The sequence below is a fragment of the Crocodylus siamensis genome, chromosome 4 (genome assembly GCF_052110815.1).
Source record: "Crocodylus siamensis isolate JL-2025a chromosome 4, ASM5211081v1, whole genome shotgun sequence".
NCBI lineage: Eukaryota > Metazoa > Chordata > Crocodylia > Crocodylidae > Crocodylus > Crocodylus siamensis.
Window position 1 is genome coordinate 224,730,371 of NC_143398.1, and position 21,798 is coordinate 224,752,168.

General features: G+C 41.0%; 1 long non-coding RNA gene across 1 annotated transcript in view; it reads left to right on the forward strand.

The window, feature by feature from the left end:
- Nucleotides 1-4,604: 4,604 nt before the first annotated feature.
- The window catches only part of LOC149867619 (uncharacterized), a 143,294-nt gene continuing 126,100 nt past the window's right edge, over nucleotides 4,605-21,798 (forward strand). The window contains exon 1 of the long non-coding RNA XR_016441642.1: nucleotides 4,605-4,874. This is a non-coding gene — a long non-coding RNA (uncharacterized LOC149867619). The remainder of the gene's footprint in view (nucleotides 4,875-21,798) is intronic.

A 21,798-nucleotide genomic window follows, 5' to 3' on the forward strand; every position in this document is an offset into this window, starting at 1 on the left:
TCTCTATTGGAAGGAGCAGCGCATTAGTTCAGCCTGGCTCCACAGTGACTTATAAATTGGGCTTTTTGGCATTTTTATCTAAAGCTGATTCAGTTAGTTATTACATAAATGCACCAAAAAAGCCCCACAAAAGCACCCAATGTATACAAACATTGGGTGAGCTAGGTCCAACTAACAAACTGCCTCTTATGGGTGTGTGCTGGGCTCGGCACGGGAGCACCCCGAGTTTAAAGTGCTGTTTTATTTTGTTTTGTTTTTTAGCGTCTGTAAGAAGCCTATTACTTGGCGCACTTGTATAGCATTTGTTATCTGTGTATTTCAAAAAGCTCTGCAAATATTAAATGTCTCAACACCCCTGGAAGGTCAAGTGTCCAGCTTTATGGAGGGAATCTGAAGCATAGCTGGGCGACGTAAATTGTTCAAAGTCTCACAGTGAGTCAAAGTCCAAAAGGGGGAAAGGAACACGGGAGTCTTTATTTCCTGTTATTCTGTTCCAGCCAATAAAAAATAAACCTCTCGCACATTATTTTAAGTCTCTTGCTGTACTAAGAAGCTGGCCTTGTGAGTCAAGAACAAGGTTCCTGATATAAACACACCAATGAAAAAGGTTCCCATTGCCAATGAAACAAACCCAAAAATAGGTCTTAACTCCAAATTGGTTTGAGCGGGTTAAGTTTCTAGAGCTTTGTGGTACTTTCCTCCCCCACATCTATGATGCTTTTGTAGATGAATTATGGGGTTGGGGTGGAGGTGGAGGTGGGGCTATAAATGTTTCTTTAATAAATTAATTGATTTTTTTTGTTCCTGAGCAGGAGCCATTCAAGTCTCAGAGGGATAGAAGATTATGCGACTATTCAGAGGGGTTGCATGGCCCTCTTGTTGGTAGAATATGAGCCACTACTAGGTTCTTTTCTCAGCTAGGAAAAGTAGTCGAATTTAAGCTGGGCTTTACTATGAAGTCCAACTTAATTTTAACCTTGTTTCCAAATCTAATAAAGTTTTACTTGACATGACTCCTAATTTCCTTACAGCCACTAAATTTTTCTATTCAAAGAAAATGGAATTCCCTGCTATTTTTCAAAGTTATATGAATTCACAATTTGAAATGTTGACTTTAGGGACAGAATGCACACACAAAGCTTACATACCAGCAGGTCATTAGAGTATGTTTAGTTTGTAGATATATGCTCATGTTTGTTTATTCTACCAATATGGTTTAATTTTGGTAGGGATCTGTTCTGGGCCCAATACTGTTTGTTGGATAGGGTTAGGATTCTTAATGACCTTGCTAAACTAGAGAAATGGTCCAAAATTAATCAAATGAAATTCAGTAAGTGCAAAGGGCTGCATGTAGAATGCACAGATACAAAGAAAGACTGGCTAGGCATTATATGTACTGCAGAAAAAAAGCTGAGGACTATAGTGGACTGTAACCTGAATATGAGCCAAGATCATTCCCTCATTCCAAAATGAGCTAATAGCATGTTGGGCTGTACTAACAGGAGATGGGTTGCAAATCAAGGCAAATGTTTCTTCTGTTGTTTGGCATTGGCCAGGCTTCATGGGGAATACTGCATCCAATCTGGGGCACTGCATTTCAAGAACGATGTGGACAAATTAGAAGAGTCCAATGGTGAGCAACAAAAATGAGTAGTGATCTAAAAATGTGACTTAGAAAAAATAGAATTGTTTCCTCTGAAGAAGAGATGACTGAGCAAGGATTTGGTAACAGTCTTCAAATACCTGAGGGCTGGTTCTATGGAGGCTGGTGACAGGCCATTCTCTGTGACTAAAGGAAGCAACCGTCTTAAATTGCAACAAATAAAATTGAAGTAGAATATTAGGATGAACTTTCTAACCATGTACGTGGTTAAACATTGGACTGGGCTACATAAAGAGGCTGTGGAATCTCCATCCTTCTTAACTTTTAATAGCAGATTAGACAAAACTGTGTCTGAATTGGTTTAAACGGAGATGATCCTCCAAAAAAGCTGGACTAGATGACCTCCTGAGGTTACTTTTAAACTTACTTTTCTGTGATTCCATAACTAGGTTTCATGGGACACCTCATGGAGTGTTCCTGGCAAATGTTCTGTAGAATTAACCTGTCTCCTAGACAGAAGTGCTAGGCTGTGCTTCATCTCCCCAGCTCCGAGGCAGGGTGTGACATTTCATAGTTTCTAGGGTTGGAAGGGACCTGAGTTGATCATCTAGTCTGACCCCCTGCCATGGCAGGAAAGAGTACTGGGGTCAAACGACCCCAGCCTCCTCTTAAAGACCCCCAGGGTAGGAGCCAGCGCCACTTCTCTTGGAAGTTGGTTCCAGATGCTAGCCACCCTGACCGTGAAGTAGCGCCTCCTGATATCCAGCCTAAATCTACCCTCTGCCAGCTTGTGACCGTTATTCCTGGTCACTCCTGGTGGTGCTCGGGGGAACAGGGACTCCCCCAATGACTGCTGGTTCTCTCTGACTAGTATTTGTACATAGGACTTTTAGAGCCTGCAGCTTCAGCAATGCTTTGGAGTGGGGGTGGGAGGGAAAGGCCCAAAATGTTTTTCTTTGAAATTTTGCAAGATCAAACATGAGCCAGCCACTCTGCATCAGTTCTTTTAAAGCTTTTACTTAAATGGTTTGGAGACAAATTTGATTCTAAGTTCTACAGCTCTTATTCATGGGAATAAGCCATTGAATTCAAGCTCAGCAGAATCAGCCATTGGATTTCTCTTATACTTACTTTTATCTGCAGTGCAATACAAGCTGCAAGCTCTTTGGTGCACATTTAAATTATTAGTCTTGCTATAGTTTTCTTAATTTTTGCTGAAACACTCTTTTTGTATAGTGTTACTACAGTGGCTCAAAGCAGATAGTCCTCTGCCTTTCACCTAGAATAATACCACAAGGCTTCTGATCCTGCCACCCTCACATCTCCAGTCACTTAATGGTTTGAGTTTACAGGGAACACAGGTTTGTTCCATACAGAATTGTTTGTGCTTTCTCTTGTAGTAGAAGAGAACAACCTTGTTGATGCAAGGGAACTTTTTGCAAAATCTTTCCACCACTGGTATCACTTGAGAGCCATGGTGTTAGGAGCAGACTCCTATCAGCATTTTAAGTGCTGTATCCTGCATCTTAGCTCATAGCCATTCTAAACGAGGATGATAGATTTTTCCAGTTGGTTTAGCATCTAGACAGATAGCAGTCAGGTAAAAAGCACGCACAAAATTCTGCTTCTTAGCTACACTAATACAAATCTTCAGTGGTTTTCTCAAAATTTATATTGGAGGTACTGAGGACAGAAGTTACCCCCTGTATGTAAATGTTAATGGCTCTAGTTTACTTCCCATAAAACATTACAAGTGGAAGAGATTTAAAAATTAAATTCACCTTATTTTTGCCATTCAGTCTGTTTACTGTTTTCCATTCCATTGGGGACAGTTGAAACAAATTAGTCAGTCTCATTTTTGTTCAGAGTCACTTTGGTTTGGTTTTTAATGCTAGCCCAGGACTTCCAGCATTTGGGTGGAAAAGACCAGAGGGCATTTTCAAATCCAAACAAATTGTTTTCATGGAAATAATTTCCTAGAGAATTTTTTAAAAAACATTTCCATGGATCCTGGATTCTGTAAGCCCCCTTATTCCCTCTCTGAAACCCCAGATTTTGAACAGTGTTCCTTTAAAGTGCGGACCCCAATCAAAAAACCCCACAAAAACCAAGAAAAAAAACCAAGGCGAACACTGCTCTGTAATAAGCTATGCTTATTTCCCAAAAATATTTTTAAATGCTTCAACGTAATAAGCTTAAGCTTCATCTTAACATGCAAATTTGCCTCTGAATTATGAACCCTCGCAAATAAGGGTTTATAATAGAAGCACTCTCGGACCCTTAATTATAGGGTAATAAATAGCAGTGCTATATTATCTTCTGATATTTCCTTACATGCCTAGTGAATGTACACAGCTGTTGTTGGAAACTGATAATCAAGTACTATATAGCTATATTACAACTTATACTTACAACACACCCTTCATGTAAGCAGCATCATAGAGCACTTAACAGTGAGAAGCAAAGAAAGCTGCTTCTAAGCAGAAGCATAACTGAACAAATGAGCTTTGAATTTTAATAGAAGAATCCCAGTCAAACCAGAATTCCTCCTCTTGGCAGGAGCACGCAAAGAGCATGCCAAATGCAAAATCTTTGCTCCAACATCATGGAGGCAGGACTTAAAAAGCCAGCATAACTTAACGATCCATCAGGAATAGACAGAGCAAGTGAAGGAGGCATAAAAGTTACACAAAGCCTTTATAATAAAGGGGGGGGGGGGGGTAGCAGGAGGTGTTAACCCCTGGAAGAGCCCCTTCTGCGGGTAAGCCGGGCAGGCTCGGAGGCGACAGGGGCCAAAAGGATGTAAGCGGGGGGTAGAGACGGAAACCAAGGTTAAGCAAGGCCAGTGGGAGCCGAGCCGGCTGCGCGCGCTGCCCGAGGCGGCGGGGAGGGAGCAGAGCGCGGGGCAGGCTGCCGCCGCGCGTGCGCCCCGGGGCGGCGGGCCCGGGGCTTGTGTCTGCACCGGGGGAGGCGTCGCGCAGCCTCCGTCCTAGCCGGGCTAGGTCCCTCCGCCCCGCTCGCTGCAAACTTCTCGTGTCCGGGACGGGGCAGCCCAGCACCCCGGCTGCCCGTGCGGGCATGCACCGCGTGGGGCGCCGTCCTCCGGGGGCCCCAGGGGTTACGCTCACCTTGACCTTCCCTGGCCGCAGGCCTCCAGGGGTCCCATTTCCAGGCCACACGTAGCTCCCCTTTCCCGGCTTAGACTGGGCACCCACAACCGGTAGATGCTCGTGAGATCTTGGCCCATACGTACAACATGAAGCAAAAGACGGTGAGTGAAACACTCTCCTGGCGGCAAGACAAGTGTCGTGAGGTGATCCTCGGCTATCGATTATATTTTAAAAACTGCCCGTGATATTTTCGTGGGCTTAGAGCGAACATTGAAGTCCAGTAATCCCTGTTAAAAATACAAGATAAACCTACCAAGTGCTAAATATTCTAACTGTGGAGGGGTGCCCTGCGAGTCCCCACGTGCCAGATCTGTCCCCCCTGGCTACAGCCTGTGGGGAGGGGGAGGATGTCCATGGACCTGACACAGCCCGTGGGGCCGGCCCTGCACTCTGCCTCTGGTCCCACACCGCTCACCTGGCCCCTTCGGCACCCCTGCTCACCGAGAAAAGCCGGGGTAGAGTAATGGTGGTGGGGGGGGGGGGGACATATTGTTCTCTGGTAAACACTTATGCAGTGTTACTAAGTGAAAGAAAAATATTTAATATCTTTTCCACCATTTGTAAATATGTCAAATACAGAACAAACGACCAAAGCAGCAACAAACACCCGTCCTAGGGATCACTTCTTCTTTCACATTTCTTAGCTGATCAGCATGAGGAAGTTTAGGTACAGGAGTGAATTGTTTTCCTTCCTCCCATCCCGTGGAGATGCTGGTCCTGGTTGGAAGAGTGGGAAAAGGCTCGGAGCAGCAACAGGACACTCTGGGTGAAATCGTGGCCCCGCCACTTTCCATAGGAGCTTTGCCTTTGACTTCGAGGTGGTGAGGCTTTCATTCTGTATGTTTCAAGGCTGAGAGCTCACTCCTTTCCCCTAAGCCCAGGGGTGGCCAACATGCAGCATGAGCAGCCTCTGCATGGCATATGGGGAAGGGACCGGCAGTACAGCAGCAGATACAGTAGGAAGCAGAAAGTAGAGCAAATGTCACAGGAAGCAGAAAGCAGAGCAGCAGGCGCGGGAGAGGAAAGGGATCAGAGTGGCACTTGTGGAGGACATAGGGCTCATCTGTAGCATGTCTGCCAAAAAGATTGCCCTTCCCTCCCACTCCTGTGGCTTAGCCCAATGCCGTACCGTGCCCATTTCCACAGGAGTCTAGTAATATGTAGATTTCCATCATGAAAAAGTGTTAATCTCTGTATTAAAAAAAACAGAATCAGAGATCAAATTGAAAGGAAGAGAAGGGATACTTGCAAAGGGCTTAACCTTTCAAGCTTTGAAGGCAAAACTAGGAAATCTATTGAAAAAGAATGTCTGTAAACAATGCTAATTAGCATTTTCAAAATCATAACAGTGATTAAAATCTCTGCGTCATTATTTATTCATCACAGAACCTCTTTGCAGACCTGGGAATACTGATTAAAAACTAAGTGCCTTTCTAGATTTTGTACAGTAAGTCAGAAAGATGCATAAAAAGGGTTAAAATGGAAACAAGAAAGGAAACTAAACAAGCAGAATTTTTCTTTTAAGAACTGATACTTTCTTTTCCCCTTCCTGGCAGGAATATTCCTATCCCCCAAATTTTGGTATTATGAAAATGTTTCTCATACTAAGTACAAGTGTTAGACTGAATCCAGTTGGTACTAAAATTGCAAACACTCATACTCCTAGGAAAGCCAACAGAGAGGAACTTCTTTTAACTCCATAATAGCAGGTTACATAGAAAATGAACACTGATGGTCAACTAGCCAATTATGGTATAAATATCCGTTGTTTACAGCGAGGTGTTAAATGAGCCTTTAGAGTACAAAGGATCAGACTGTCTAAGCTACAATTTGTGCTTCATCCCATTATGTCTCCCCTAAAAAGGCCTGTGCCTTGTAGGTAATGTGCACACAGAACATACTTCTCTCTGTTGATTTTAGTTTGCTTTATTTCAGTGCACACTCTTGTTTACTTTTTAAAATTTAAATAAATGTCAGCATTGTATAATTTCTATGTTAACAAAGCAGTGAGCAAAATCCCTTGTATGTTTATAAAATATTATTGTTTAATTCACATAGTTTAGGAATTCCAAATGTTGAGAATAGGAAGGAGGCCAAATACCATCTGTTTATAACTATGATGCATCATCATATGTGTACTTTAAAAAAAAAGGGAGTTTGGTCAATCATGCCACTTTTATCTGTTCAGAATATGGTGAAGACGTAAAATCAGCGTCTGTCATTTGCAAGAATCTTTCAAGTGGTTTAAACCTGAGTAGGAACATTGGGGAAGTTACTCACTTCCTAACTGTTCCTACCAAAGTAACAGAATGAACTATCGATTCCCCCAGCCAGTGCAAATGCTAATTGTGTAACTTTCACTTAGCCTTAATATTGTATAAATTTGCTTCAATCTACTTTCCAGATTCTGAGAGGCATCCTGGGAGAGATCTTAGGGCGTGATTTTGGATACTTTTTTTCTGTGTTTATCCAGGTTCATGGATTCAAAGATTTGTATTCATAAATTTTCAGACCAGAAGAGATCACCAGGATCATCTAATCTGATCTCCGCCAAAAGAAAGCATGTGGAAACCTCACTCAGTAATGTTTACCTTTCCCTTTCCTAATATCTAACTTAAACTTCCCTTGCTGCAGCTTGAGACCATATGACTTGAAGGGCCCAATTTCCAGGTAACACATAGCTCATATAAAGTCAGGCCCCTTTCATGTCTTAGATTCGGCACCCAAAACCATTAGATGCTTTTGAAATTCTTGGCCCATTTGTACAATATGAAGCAAAAGACTGTGAGTGAAACACTCTCTCCTAACGGTAAGACAAGTGTAGTAGGGTAATAATCAGCTATCAATTATGTTTTTAAAACTGCCTGTGATATTTTAGTGGGTTTAGAGTGAAAATCAAAGTCCAATAATCCCTATTAAAAATAAAAGATAAACCTACCAAATACCATGCCACTGAATTTTATGTGGTTTACATTCTAAATAGAAGGTAGCCTGTCCCCTTAACAAAAGAGAGTATCCCTGAGTTAAGTAGATAAGAAGATTTTTTGTTCCAAACCCAAGTTAATTAGTTAGCACGTCAAGCCTTATAGATGTCTTTCTACCTTTAAGAGCTGGAGAATCCCTAGTAAATGTACTTAAACTTCCTAGTGAGGGCCAGTGAGATGAATGCAGAGATTAACATTAGTATTACTGTGCTTTCTCAGTGCATCACAGCTGCAGTTCATCCTACTATTGATAATGATGCTTGGAGTTATTGAGGTAGTTTCTCAGTCTCACGTATGGGGTCTTTTCCCTAGGGATGAGGAATAATAGCTGCATTCAGGTGGTGTGGGAAGGGTAAGAAGAGATTTTCAGTTGTGTCTTTGCCTGGTGCATGAAGACTATCAGTTGTGTTGATTTATTAAATGGAAAGGTAGATTCAGAAACAAGACAACACCCCTATTGGTTCTGAACTAGGGGTTGTTACACTGTGTTAGCAAAGGTCAGATGTGCAGGTGGGAAAAGAAAATACTGTAAGTTTGTTGGTTTTCTCTCTAAGCGGAGTATACCATCCAAGATTGTGTGGCCAAATTCACAGTATTTTTTTGTAGTTCCCTAATCCAGGATGCCTGCATACTGAAATTCCTGTAACTCTTGGTTTTTGAACTTCTTAGTTTCTACTGTTACATTTAAATTACAGCATCTTGAATTATTTAGCTACACTCAGTTGAGAAAGTTAAGGCATCTTTTGCTACACTGCACAGGACTGAGCTGGTGTTTTTTAAAATTGTTTCGGTCTCTGCTCAAAAATTTCATCTTTATTGCTGTGTTGTCCTCCAAAATGGATCACTTAATCTCCCATTTACTCCCTAAATAAAACTATTCTTTCTACTAACTACAAAGAGGAAATGTACTGTGTATCTTTCCTTAGTTAAAAAAACCATTGCAAAACAGTATTTACTGGCATAGGTTTTTTGGTATATACAAAGTATGCCGGCATGTATAAGTCCAACATATGTGGAAAGTTTAGACACTTTCAGACCTGAAAGTTTGCAGCAATTCATAAATTTGAAATGTATCCATTCTCAGCACAGAAAAAGCTTATATCCTGTTCCATATCAGATATGCAGGTGTGAGTTCCTCCATATTACTGTGTAGTTTGCATGACTACATGCTATTTGGTCTCCCAAAATAAGACACCAGTCAGAAGTGCAGATTGCCCAGTTATGATGTACATACTTATCTAGTACAAATTGGAATAGTTTTCCAGTTACACACACAATATGCTAGGCACTGTACAAAGGTATATAATAGCATAACTTTTCATCACCCTTTACTAAGGTTAAGGCAGACCCGGCCTTTGTCTTTTGAGAGAATATACTTTGCTCTTGACAACAATAGAAGTAACAGACAAAGGAAAGGAGCTGGTGAAAAGCCAAATGAGATCATCTTAAAAGTTGTGAGATGATATGATAAGGCAAATAGTAGAGTGATGGAGTTTTGTTTTCGGAGGAAGATGGACAATGCAGGCTTGTCTGTGTTCTTAATATAGTGGCAGGATAGCCATGGAAAGATACAGGTGGTAGTCTGGACGGAAGCAAGGTTACTGATGTCAAATGCCAATGCACTGTCAATCTGTCCTGCTGTCAGTAACCCTGAGAAAACCTTCCCTCAGATTTAATCACAGAGGTAGCAAGCTGGACAACAATCTAAACAGGACAGAATCCCAAAATTTATTTTAGAGAAGGGTAATACCTGGGTGGCCCAGGAGAAGCCATCTCTGCTGATTTATCCCTGAGTGAGCCTCTGCAGTAATGGAGTCTTGTCAGGCTGAGAAGCCCCAATGGGCTTCATGTTTCAGATATGCCAGGCCACTGGATTAAGGTCTTAGACCAAACGCATATGCATTATAGCTTGGAAAGATCCTTTCACTCATTCTGTTTGATAACCTGCTTATAGCTGCATTAGCTTATGTCAGACAAAGTTAGTGAGACTCAGATATGTGTTCCCCAATGAGTCAAAATAAGAACATAGCCCCAGATGCAGCATACTCACTTCTACTGACAACTGGCCTGAACCTGTGAGGGACTCATCACCTTGTTCTCTTGCTGGCTGAACTGGGAATGAAAGCTGAGGGAAGGCAAATCTTTCTGGCTTGTGGACATTAATTTTTATTCATACCATAATATGGACTTTAAATGAAAGCTGGAATATTAATAATCTTACTCTGCCAGATTTGAGGGCAGCTGACCTGCAGAGGCCCAGGCTGTTTAAGAATCTGCATCTGAGAAAGCACCCAAGGTTGTAGTGTCAAAGTGAGCCTCTTCCCCCAGGAGCTGTGGCACATCACCTTGAAGGGCTGCAGCAAAAATGATGGCAGCAGAGAATTCATTTCTATTGTTCATGTCTCCAGTTGTAGAAAGGTTCAGGGTTAATAAACCAAGCTCCTTTCTGAGAGGCAGTTGGCTAGAAAAATCCTCCAAGTGGGAATTGTAGAAAATGTAAAGACTTTGACAAAAATATCTTCCAATTTGTTTGCATCTAAGAGAAAACAAAGGAAGCTGGAATTTCATGTCTCTATTCTGGGGTACACATTTTTTTTTTCCATTAAGCTTTCAGGTTTCAGTGCTGTCATATGAAAATCCTAAGATCAGCAAAGCTTTTTATGTTGAAGTATTTAGCTAACAGAAGACACTGTATCAAACTCCAAAGATTTATATACAGATTACTTCCCACATTTCACATAGTGCAATTCTTTGGAAAAAATTGTATAGCCGCTGTGTGTTGATGCTATTAATAGATATGTTTAGTGCAGAAGCATGCAATACGTTGAACAGGCTTGGCAGAAACCACATATAGTGTGATCATATTGTAATACTGTTTGATGCAATAGTATGTTTGATCGGTTACAAGTGACGAGTACCATAGCACATCAAACAATGTGATACAATCTCATTGTATGGAATTATGGCTGCTGTCAATCAGCATATGGCCTGCTCCTTCAAAAGCTATCTTTGGAGAATGGGAAAAAATGATAGCTACGCATGCATTAATAAATAAGCTGTTGCATAAATTCTATACAGACCTGTTGAGATTTTTGCTATTTTTTATAGTCCTTTTTTTTCTTTTTAAACACTAAAATGGGCAAGAGTTCACATGGTTGATGTCATAAGGAAGGGTTCTGCATTCTTTTGAATAGTGTTTGTGAAACTTCTGACAAACATGTATTACTTTAAGCTGTGAATTTTATTTTTATGAGTAGCATTCTCAGTACAAATCCACTCCACTTGTTTTTGCTGTGGCTTCAGAGCATCTCTTCAGCTCTTGTTGTTCTCAGGGGGAGAAGAGGCGGGCTTTTAAAATGCGTGTTTTGTCTTAGAGCCTGACGCACCTTATTTGATAACTGCTCGCTTTGATTTGGGGAGGGCAGTCTGAGCTTGAAGTCTCTTCTTTATGACTGATATATTCATGTTGCTGGGGGGGGGCGTTACTTCTTTTAGATGAAAGATATACATGTAGCATGTAGGTGTGGTTTTGCCTAGTACACATTTTACTACCAGTATCGTATAGTATAGTACGCTGTGTATACCCTGACTTTTCACTCAGTCAGAGGAAGATGGAAACATAGTGTATGAATGATTACTTTTAAACTACGGTATTTTTCTGCAGCACAGAAATATTGGGCTAAGTTTTGTCCTCAGTTATGGTGGCACAGCTGTACTGAGTTCAGTAGTTTTGGTGAAGTTTTTGGGGCAAGGATTTTGTTTGTTATATTAAGTGAGTCTAGGCTTGCAACAAGCAAAAGCTGGCTGGTCAGACCAGCAAGGCATCACAGCAGCCATTCAGAGAATGGAGGTGTCACAGGGAAAAGGTCATTTTCAGATTTTAGTTTCTAGTTAAGATTGCCATGGACTGGAGCTTCTTCCATCTCTGGATATTAAGCAGGGTCACTACTTGGATGGGAAATTTCAGAGAGAAAGTGTAGATGTTACTATGAGTAGTTCTGGTACTTAAAGAGAGGACATGTTGTCGTCTGCTCAAAACTCTGCTGTATCCCAAAATGATGCTAGATGGTGAAGTGAGGAAGGACAGTCTTAGGGTTAGTACAAGGCACTAGCTCTAAGGATATCTGGGTTTAAAAGAATGTGTCCAGAGTTACAGTTGACTCCCACTCTGACAGGTTTTGGCCCAACTTTTCAAATCACACTAACTTCTTATCTTCCTGAAAACCAAATGAGAAACTTAATGATTAGATGCTCATAACTTAAATTAGCACTAAGCCAGTTTTCTTTAAATCTGGTATGTACTTAACTGGATCAACCTGAATTCTGAGGCAGCTTCAGAATGAAACTAATACCGTAATAATTTGCTCACCTAGTGTTCCTCATCTGAGATTTTCAAAGTGCTTCTCAAATACGCCTCACAACTGGAATGAAGTGGACAAGTACCATTATTCACATTTTACAAACATCAGTCTCTTGACTCCCAGGGTTGGGCTTTTTCCAACTGGCCATTCTGCTACCACTTAAATTCCCAATTTTGTCATTTTTTGAACTGTGAGATATCTGGCTCCTTAAGGCGAGTATTGTTGACTAAGAGCTAAAGAATGTTACCGCTCCTGATGTTCTAGGTCTTTTGCATTTAAGATAATCTAAAAATAACAAGTAAAGAAAATGAAAATAAAATGAATTCATTATATGCATACCTTGCTGCATAAGTGACTTTCTTCAAACTGGGCTTGTTTCCTAGGTATCATTGGGCATGTTTACACGTGCATTAATGTGCCATACATACAGTGCATTATTAAGTAAAGTCAGTACCTGTTACTACAGGTACTAAATGTACCGTAATTGTCGCTACTGCACAGTAGTACTGGCGCATGTCTTTTACATGACACTAATGCACAGTGACTAATTCTGCTGCACATTAGCATGTTAGCACAGCTTTTGCCGTGATCTGCTAATGTGCAGCAGAATTAGCCTACTGTGTTTTTAGCATCTCATGTATGTAGACGTGCCCTTTGAGATTTTGAAATCAACCAAAATTTAATGCTTGAGCATTAACTGGAAGCCATATACCCTCAAGCTATCAAAGTGTGTTTGATACGGAAAATATTTGGGAGACTCCATCAAGTATCATGCCATGGTTCTGGTTTGCTATTGATTCATAGGAAATGGTTTGTGTGATCCATTTTTATGACTTTTTGCATAAAACCCATTGCGTTTCCTTGAATTAATTCCTGTTTTAGAAAAACACCCAGTCTTTATATAAAAATTGTTGGTGAGACAGAATCCACGACAAACCATTGGTATTAAGAAGCACAGAGCTTTGAGAGAAACTTTCTCTCCAAATGAGAATCCGGGACTGAAAATTGCTTCCTTTGATTACTAGAGATTGCCTGTTTCTTTTTGCTAGAGTAATGGTGTTTGTCCCAGGGTCGTGACTAAATTCCAGTTAAGGTAATTAGCTTGCCATCTCATTTGAGTATGGTATTCTTCACTGCCTGTCAGACAATGCTGTATAGGGTTGCTGTTAAAAGTGGAAGTACTTCAGGAGAGGACAGAGTGATTCTTGTGATTCTTCTCATTTATTAACCTCAAGCCAATTGTTCTTCATTCTAAAAATAATACTTGACTATACCCTGACTTGTGCAGGTGTTATGTGCACAGTATGTAATGGGTTAGCAACATTAGATTGCTACTACTAAAGTGACCAAAACACTGGCTTGCATCCATAGATGCTTCTCAAGCAAATCCCAGGACGTCATTCTCCCCTCATACTTGGCCTTGGTGAGGCCGCAGCTGGAGTACTGTGTCCAGTTTTGGGCTCCGCAGTTCAACAAGGATGTGGAGAAGCTTGAGAGAGTCTAGAGAAGAGCCACACGCATGATCAGAGGTCAGGAAAACAGACCTTACGATGACAGGCTGAGACCCATGGGGGCTCAGGGGTGATCTGATGGCCACCTATAAGTTTATCAGGGGTGACCACCAGGTTCTGGGGGTACGTTTGTTCACCAGAGCACCCCAAAGGATGACGAGGTCGAATGGTCATAAACTACTGCAACACCGTTTCAGGCTGGACATAAGGAAGAATTTCTTTACTGTCTGAGCCCCCAAAGTCTGGAACAGCCTGCCATTGGAGGTGGTTCAAGCACCTACATTGAACACCTTCAAGAGCAAATTGGATGCTTATCTTGCTGGGATCCTATGACCCCAGCTGAGTTCCTGCCCTTTGGGTGTGGGGCTGGACTCGATGATCTTCCAAGGTCCCTTCCAGCCCTAATCTCTATGAAATCTATGAAATCTGTTAGATGATGTTGAGAGAGTAAAAGTGGGTCTCATTCCTCTTAATAACATGAAGTTAGCATGCTGAGGGTCAGCTTTCTTTAATTTTAGCATCAGATTGTTTGGGGGTTTTTTTACTAAAAAGGGAGGAAAACATCTCTAAGCATATAAACCCATTTTTGTGGGCATACAGCCTAACTTTTAGGATGAACCAACCCCTTTGGTCTATAAACCAGTTCTTTGATGGCAGCATCATTTATAAATCCTGTGTATTAGACACCATTTCATGAATGGAAGAGCACCACTTACAGGTTATGCATTTACATTATTCCACACTGTAATATCTGTCTGCATCACAAGTGCTGAAGGATTCACTCCCAACAACCTCCCTACATGGGAGGGAAGCATTATTGACAGCACGACTTCTGGATCAAAGGGAGAGCGGGTTTCAAAATCTAAACCTAAGGGTTCATTGCCATGCCACAGTGCAGCACTGTGCTGAAACACCTATTGTACCTACACATAAACATGCCTGAACCACTTCTCATTTGAGAGTTAATCAGCATAGAACAGCTAAGGCATGTCTTTAGCACTATCCTACCTTTCACTTTGCAGAAAAACCCTGAAGGGTTTGTGGAGTGCTCTGAATTCAGTCCAGATCACTTCAGGCCCAGTGCCACACTTTAACCCCACACAATCCTGCACAGAAGTCACATGTCCAAGTTTTATCGTGACCTCTGCCTGCATAAACCAAGTACAAATCTGAAATGCTTGTGCCAGTGGCATCCAACATCAGGCTTTTCAAATGTATAACCAAAGGATGCATCTCTGCCTGTGGTATGAGAGAACCCAAGGAGTTAAAAGTGTAAAAGCTGCTCAGAAAGAGGTCAGTTAACAAACAATATCTAAATCCCAGTCCCAGATTTTCTTTTTTAAACATACTGTACAACTAACACTTTGACACTTTGGCAATATGATGGAAAAAGCTGTGCCAGCTGACTGATGAGCACCCATCGTTTTTAATTAATTGGGTTGAAAAATGTCTCGTGTCAGTTAGAATTTAGGAGTTCGTTCAGCTGTGTTTTTCAGGATATGTATAGATAGATACATTTAACTGTATATTTGAAAACCCAGCCTGAAGCTTGGCAAGTGAGGACAATATGTATATAATTAAAATTATACATACACATTGGATAGCTGTTAAGGATGAACTTATATACTCTTTTCTGGTAAATTAATAAGTACATTGGGTTTATGCACATGTGCTTATACATAGATGAGTGTGTGTGCACATATGCATGTGCACATGCATAAATGTATATATGTATATGCTTATATATAATATTGCCATTTTAGTATACTTTGTAGTCTTTCACAGAGTAACGTCTGAATATCTCTGTAAATTCAATGAATTTATTTTTCTGCCCTCCTTTAATAGAATCAGTTTTGATATACTCTTTTTTCTGTGCTGTTACAGGCTTCAGTCTAAGGATTCTTTGTGCTAACTTTTTAAAGTTACATTACAAAGAGGTTTTAAGATTTCCCAACAGGCACTTATTTAACCAGGGCTTTTGATCTCAAACCTGCTGGGACCTAGTGAAATCCTTACCAATTCTCCAGTAACTCCTCACTATTGGAATTTGAAAAGACCCACCTGAAGGATTTAACTCGCTGTATGGCTTCAGCCATCCTTTAGATCATTCTATTCATGCAGACAGTGAGGGGGTCTAGGGCACCCTTTGTGATCCTCTAAGTAGCCTAAGGTGCCCTTTGCATAAGTTGTACTCCTGAGGAAATAAAAATCAGGAGGACACAAACCTATATACCTTATTTCCTGCTATCTTTACTTAAAGGAGGAGCACAGGGGGTCTGCTTAACATCCTTTGCTACCTAAATACCTTTTGGACATGGGAACTCAATAAAAGAACTTTCATTGCATCTATTACCCTACTGTGGTGCATAGCAAATTAGATTTAAAAGGGTACTTTTCCCCTTACAGCTATTTCTATCATTTTCTTTAAAATTTCAATTTAGTGTCTAGTGACAGAATGTTCCATAATGTACATTAGAACTATATAACACCAATTATGCTAACTGTGAACATTATTTCAAAAAAATTAGAGTTATATTAAGTTATAGACAAACCATTGGGAAAAAAGGTCAGGTTAGAAGTAGAAGAAAAGAAGCTATGTGATAATGTTTAAAGCAGTGACATGAAGTGAATGCTCTTTTTTAATTCCTACGAATTTTGCATACTACACACTGAGGAAATTTCTCTACTTATTTGGGCTTCATTATCTAGGAGGGAGCATTCATGTCACCTTATTCTATAAAGTTAAAAGTCTCTGTATAAGGTCCATTGTTGAGTCTAACTGTTGTGCAGAAACATTATTTTCTGTAACTTGGAGAAACAACCTAACAAATACAGAATTGGTGCTTCTTTCAGTTTATCTGTATCTATATATGGATATGATCTTTTAGTTTATCTGTATCTATGTATGGCTATGATCTAAACAAAAGATCAGTTAGCAGTTAATGTAAAAGATAACAATAACTGACAGCTATATTGTTGTTTAGGGTTACCCATTCTTTCATAGTTAATGTAATGTACACAATATGCTTGTTACCTGTATTTTGTGTTTATTTTCCAAAGGGTTATAGGTACTCCCCAATCTGGATCTTTTTCTTTTATGTTTCAACTTGATGTTAGAGGTAGAAACTCTTCAAATGATGTTGTAAACAGACCTAAACTACCCTCCCTTTCATCTATTTTTCTTCTGTTTTTTCTGGGTTTCAGATTATTATCCATCCAAAACCCCCTGTGCTTGTATAGATTTGATCCTGGATACATATATTTTCGGTAGAAGAGTAAAATGTCTTTTCTATGATTTTTTTTTCCTTTAAGGGACAAACCTTTTTTTTTTTTATTTCCTGGCACTAGTTTAAGATATTTGCTAGAAGTATGGCCATCCCAATGTATCAGGAGTTCTAGCAAATCAGGATTTGTTTGAGGTCCAGCGGGGAAAAACCTCTCTAAATTTTAGATGTTTTAAAAATGTCATTGTTCCAGTCAACTAAAACCAGCACCCACTTGAAACCAGAAATCAGCCATGGCTTGGTTGAAATATGGTCTAGGTCAGTGATTCACAGCTGGGGTTAGGGTGGCCACTGATGCATTCCTGGAATACAGGATATCTCCTGGGGGGGGGGGGAATCACCAGTCCCTCAGCCAACCAGTGATGAGGGGTAGGTCTGCCATTTCTTTGGCCAATCAACAGCAAGGGGTGGGGCCACTGGGTCCCTTGGCCAATCAGTAAGAGGTGGGGCCACCACAAAAAGGCCACATGCCTCCCACTCTGGCTGGCTTAAAACCTTGCTACTCCTGGCTATGCACCACCCTAACTCTAGGCACAGCCAACAGAATCACAAGGGCAAATGATTGACATATATTTTCACAAATGAACTGAAAAACAGGACTTTTTGCAGTCTGTTCCTCATTTAGAAATGGACTGGGGACAAAGGGCTTAAAAACAGGACAGCCCAGTATAAAACAGGACTAATGGCTTCCCTAACTGGGGTGCTGATCACTTGAGGGGTGCTGTGGCACCCATCCTGTCTAAGGTGTCAAGTATTCTCTGCCCTATGTTTGGATCCCTGCTCCTGCTGCATAGTTTTACAGACTAGTGGCGTCCCCCGCTGCTAGCTTGCCCTGCCCACCAGCACATCTACAGTGCTCACCTCCATGCTCTAAGCAGCACACTCTGCTGTGAGTGGAAACATGGACTGAGCTGCACTTTTCAGACCAGCTTACCTCCATGGCTTCTCCCATGCGTCCAGGGTGTGAGACAGTAGGAAAGGGCCGTACCCCTGCTACTCTCTTCTGGCACCAGCTAGATCTGAGTTTCTCAACCTTTCTAGGCTTAAGGCAGCCCTCTAGAACTTTTCTAAATTTAAATTTTAGCAGAGTAAATTTCAAATGGCACCCCAATGTGCCACGTAAGTCAGAAAAGTCATGGAGAGATGCCTTGAGGTTAAAACCGTTTAAGAGCCACTGGTCTAGGCATAAGCACCAACTTTTATTTTTGCTGGGAGCGGGGGGCCTATGATGGTGGACATGTGGAAAGTTTTATGCATTTCAGGTGTCAGCCCTCTTCCTGAAGGGGCCGAAGGTCCTTGGGTCCCCATGTGTTCAGCACCAGTGGTAACATGTGCACAGCCTGAGAGTGCTGGTGCACCCCTTGACTGCAATGTTCCTGGGGGGGGGCGGGCAGGTGAAAATGCTGGAGCCCCCCCTGAAAGTGCCGGTTGGAGATTACGCGAGGATCAGTGTGCTGCTGCCAGTTGCGACTTGGCGGGATTGGCCACAGGAGACTCCCCTCCGCAGGTTGGCAGGATCACTGACTGTTGCTGGGGGCGCAAGTGCCCGCCTCTGACTCAGGAGGCACCAGTCACCCATGTTCAGCACCTCTGGGTCTAGATCTTGTCTACACTTGGGATTTGCTCAAAGTCAGTCCACTGACAAAGCTGCTCCATGCAAACCCCTAGTGCTTAGACAGAACGCTGCTATTTGCACCAGTGAACAGCTGGGGATGCATGGCTCCGGTTCCACAGTTGACTAGCTATTTATGTGTAAAACAGTTAAATCCTTTGTGCAGAGAAGGCCAAAAACTCAGTAGGCCTTTCAGTGAAACTTGCCCGAGATTTGGTTTGCAATGGTCTTGAAACTGGGTGAGTTTTGCCCAATTTGCTCTTCTGTTATATTTCTAGCGTTCAGTAGCTCAGTGACTTTCAGCCAGGGTACTTCAGCAGAAGGGTGCTAGAGTGGAGAAAAGTGAGTTAAGGAGGCTCAGGTAAGGAGATAAGTTCAGGCTCTTCTCTTCTAGACACCTATCCTCCATTTGTAGCATAGGCTGTTGCCTGTTGGCTTCTCCCCTCCTTCAAGCAGGTAAGCACTAAATTAATTAAATTAGTTTTTGAAATGGGGTGCTGCTCAATTTACAAAAATTATAGAAAAGTGCTTCAAGTTTAAAAGGCTGAAAATCACTGTGTTAGCTTCATGTTAGACCTTAGCTTTCACAAAGTGTTTTGAGCTCTATGGCTGCTCTATTAGCTTGCATATGAAGTTTCATAGGAATTTATTGAAACTGAGAGTAAATGTATGCAATGTACTAAGTGAATGCCACTAACTGTACCCCCAACCCTATATTTTCTGATTGAGGGGGTAGGACAGATTTAAAAAATGTACTTTGGAAATGTTCATGGAAAATATTTTTTTTGATTAAAAAAAAAAGGTTTTATTGAAAAACTAAAACCCTGAAACCTAAAAATATGTTAGTTTAAAACTGATTTTTCTCCATTTTTAGTTCGTAATGGATACTTGCATTTTCTGACATATTTTTGTAGATTTATTCATCTTTTTTTTTTTCATTTCATGGGGCAAAATATTTCTGAGGTTGTTCTCAAGCGTCATGGTGGTACTGTGAATACTAGGAAGCGGACATACAGCTTGAAACCCGTACTGAATCTAAAATTACCCACAAATGATCAGACTTGGGTCTTCAAAAGTTGCCTGGTTACCCAGAGAGGTGTGAGCCACAAACACTAATTCTGTATCTGAGCTGTGTCAAGGAGCTGTGTATAGCATAGACTTGAGCTTATCTTTATAGCGTACTAGACAGACCAAACAGAAACATGGAAAGCAGCTGGTGGAGGGAGAAATCATTTATCTCTGTCCCCTGACATTGTGAAAGCACGTGCACATGTGCTTACTCATGTGAAATGTACTTATTTCCAAGACCCTTATTCTCATTGTAAATCCAGTGAGATCTTCTAGACATGCTTGTATTTGTGTATATCAAGAAGTGAGTATAACAGTCAGGCTCCAGTATGTTCTTTCAGCATATGAACATCGTTAATGTATCATAGAGCATTACTACAGATTTGAACCTGATTTTCCGTAGGCATAGTGAAGACTTGCTTCAAATAAAGCAGCAGTTTGATGGTGTCTGTGTCCGAGGACGCAGCTGCAGCCAGGAGCTAGCGTTCTATTCCCAGCTCTGATACTGACTCCCCTCTGACCTCTGCTAAGTAACTTAACTTGTTGTCCTCAGTATCCCCAGTAAAATGGGGAGGCCTAGATACGTATCTAGTGGGATAACAGTACTTACTACTTACCTAATTGGATGATAATACTTACCTACATACCGCACAGGGGTGTTGTGAGAATTAATTAGTTGATGTTTGTACAGTACTTTGGAGATAGAAAGCAGTATATAGTATAAGTGCTAAGTATTTTTACTGGAGGCCAGCATCAAGTTCTTAAGATAGGGAGGGACAGAGTAAAATATTTAATATATTTTAAAATAAGCTGATTTTTTCAAGGCAGCAGAAGACTTTAGAGCTATTTTTAGGTGAAGCTTTTTAAGCAATTTGGGAAACAGATGGGTGTGAGTAAAAATTCTGAGACTGCTGTAGTTTCTTTTAGATAACTAGGCTTAAATATTATTTGTGTGTCATTTGAGAAGGTAAAAGGAAACTGAATTTTAAACTAGATTAAAAATCTCACTGGGAAAACTATTTCTAGAAAGTGACATTTGTACTAAAATTCAGATAAATGCATTGAATAAGTGTCCAAGAATATACACTTTTTCTTTAAAATCTAAGCTTGGTGCTCCTCTCATTCCCACTGAGTAAATGAGAAGTACTTCAATGAAATTACAATAGTGTAAAACTGTTAGGAGGAGGAGCAGAATTATCCGAGGCTTATATATTTTATGGGGTCTAAAATACAAGTAGCTAGAACTTAAACATTGTGGGTACATTATATTAAAGGCAGTATTTTATCATAATACAATTTTCACACTTCATGTTGGATATTGTTTGTGGTATAGCAACCCATAAAGAGATCTATTAATAGACAGGTCTGATGCATAGTACACAGTGTTTTTTCCATTCTTAGAGGCAAACTTTGCAAGACTTTTGCCCTTAAATGTTTGATTTGGTTCCTAGTGTGGACTGGTAGTCAAAGAAAGCAGCCTTACACATATCAAAACACCCGTTTTTATTTTCTTGCAAGAGCAGTGCTTCTGATCTTTTACACTCCAATGTTTGAGTGAATTCCCACAAATTCCTGAAATCTGTTCAAATACAGGGCAAAGTGCTTACATTGGTATGTCGTACATTGGCTTTTCTTGCTAAAAAGGCTGTGCTTTTTCATTCTGGATATGCAAAAGAAATTTGATCTACTGCTGGGCTAAGCCCCTTTGGTTGGCTCTAGGAGCAATTCTTACATTTCTGCACCAAGCAGACACAAAAACAGATAGCGCTTAAAATAAAACTATCCCAGAACCTTACTTAAGGTTGTTATCATGTTGTTTTAAAATGTACTAGAGAGCATTCCCCATAGTCAAGGGTGAGTCAGAAAAAATGGCATCCAGGAGAGCAAAGCAGCTAAGTGGAAAACCTGACCCAACACCAAAACCCATTGTCAGCTTCACAGCTGCCATAACAACCAGTGAGACTTTGGAGGGAGCCAGCCAGGAAGTCAGGTGCTGTTGCTGGAAAGAATATGTTCCAGATTAACTGGCATTTGGCCCTTCAGCTGCTGTACAAAACCAGCATGGGCCCATGGGTGTTAGATCTAGTTTTGGACTGCAGGAGGAGGATGAAGTGAAGTATGACTGCCATTGTCAACAGCAAGCTTGTCAAGTCAGTGCTGATAATATATGCATCTGAATAAAATAGATATCTGCTACAATATACT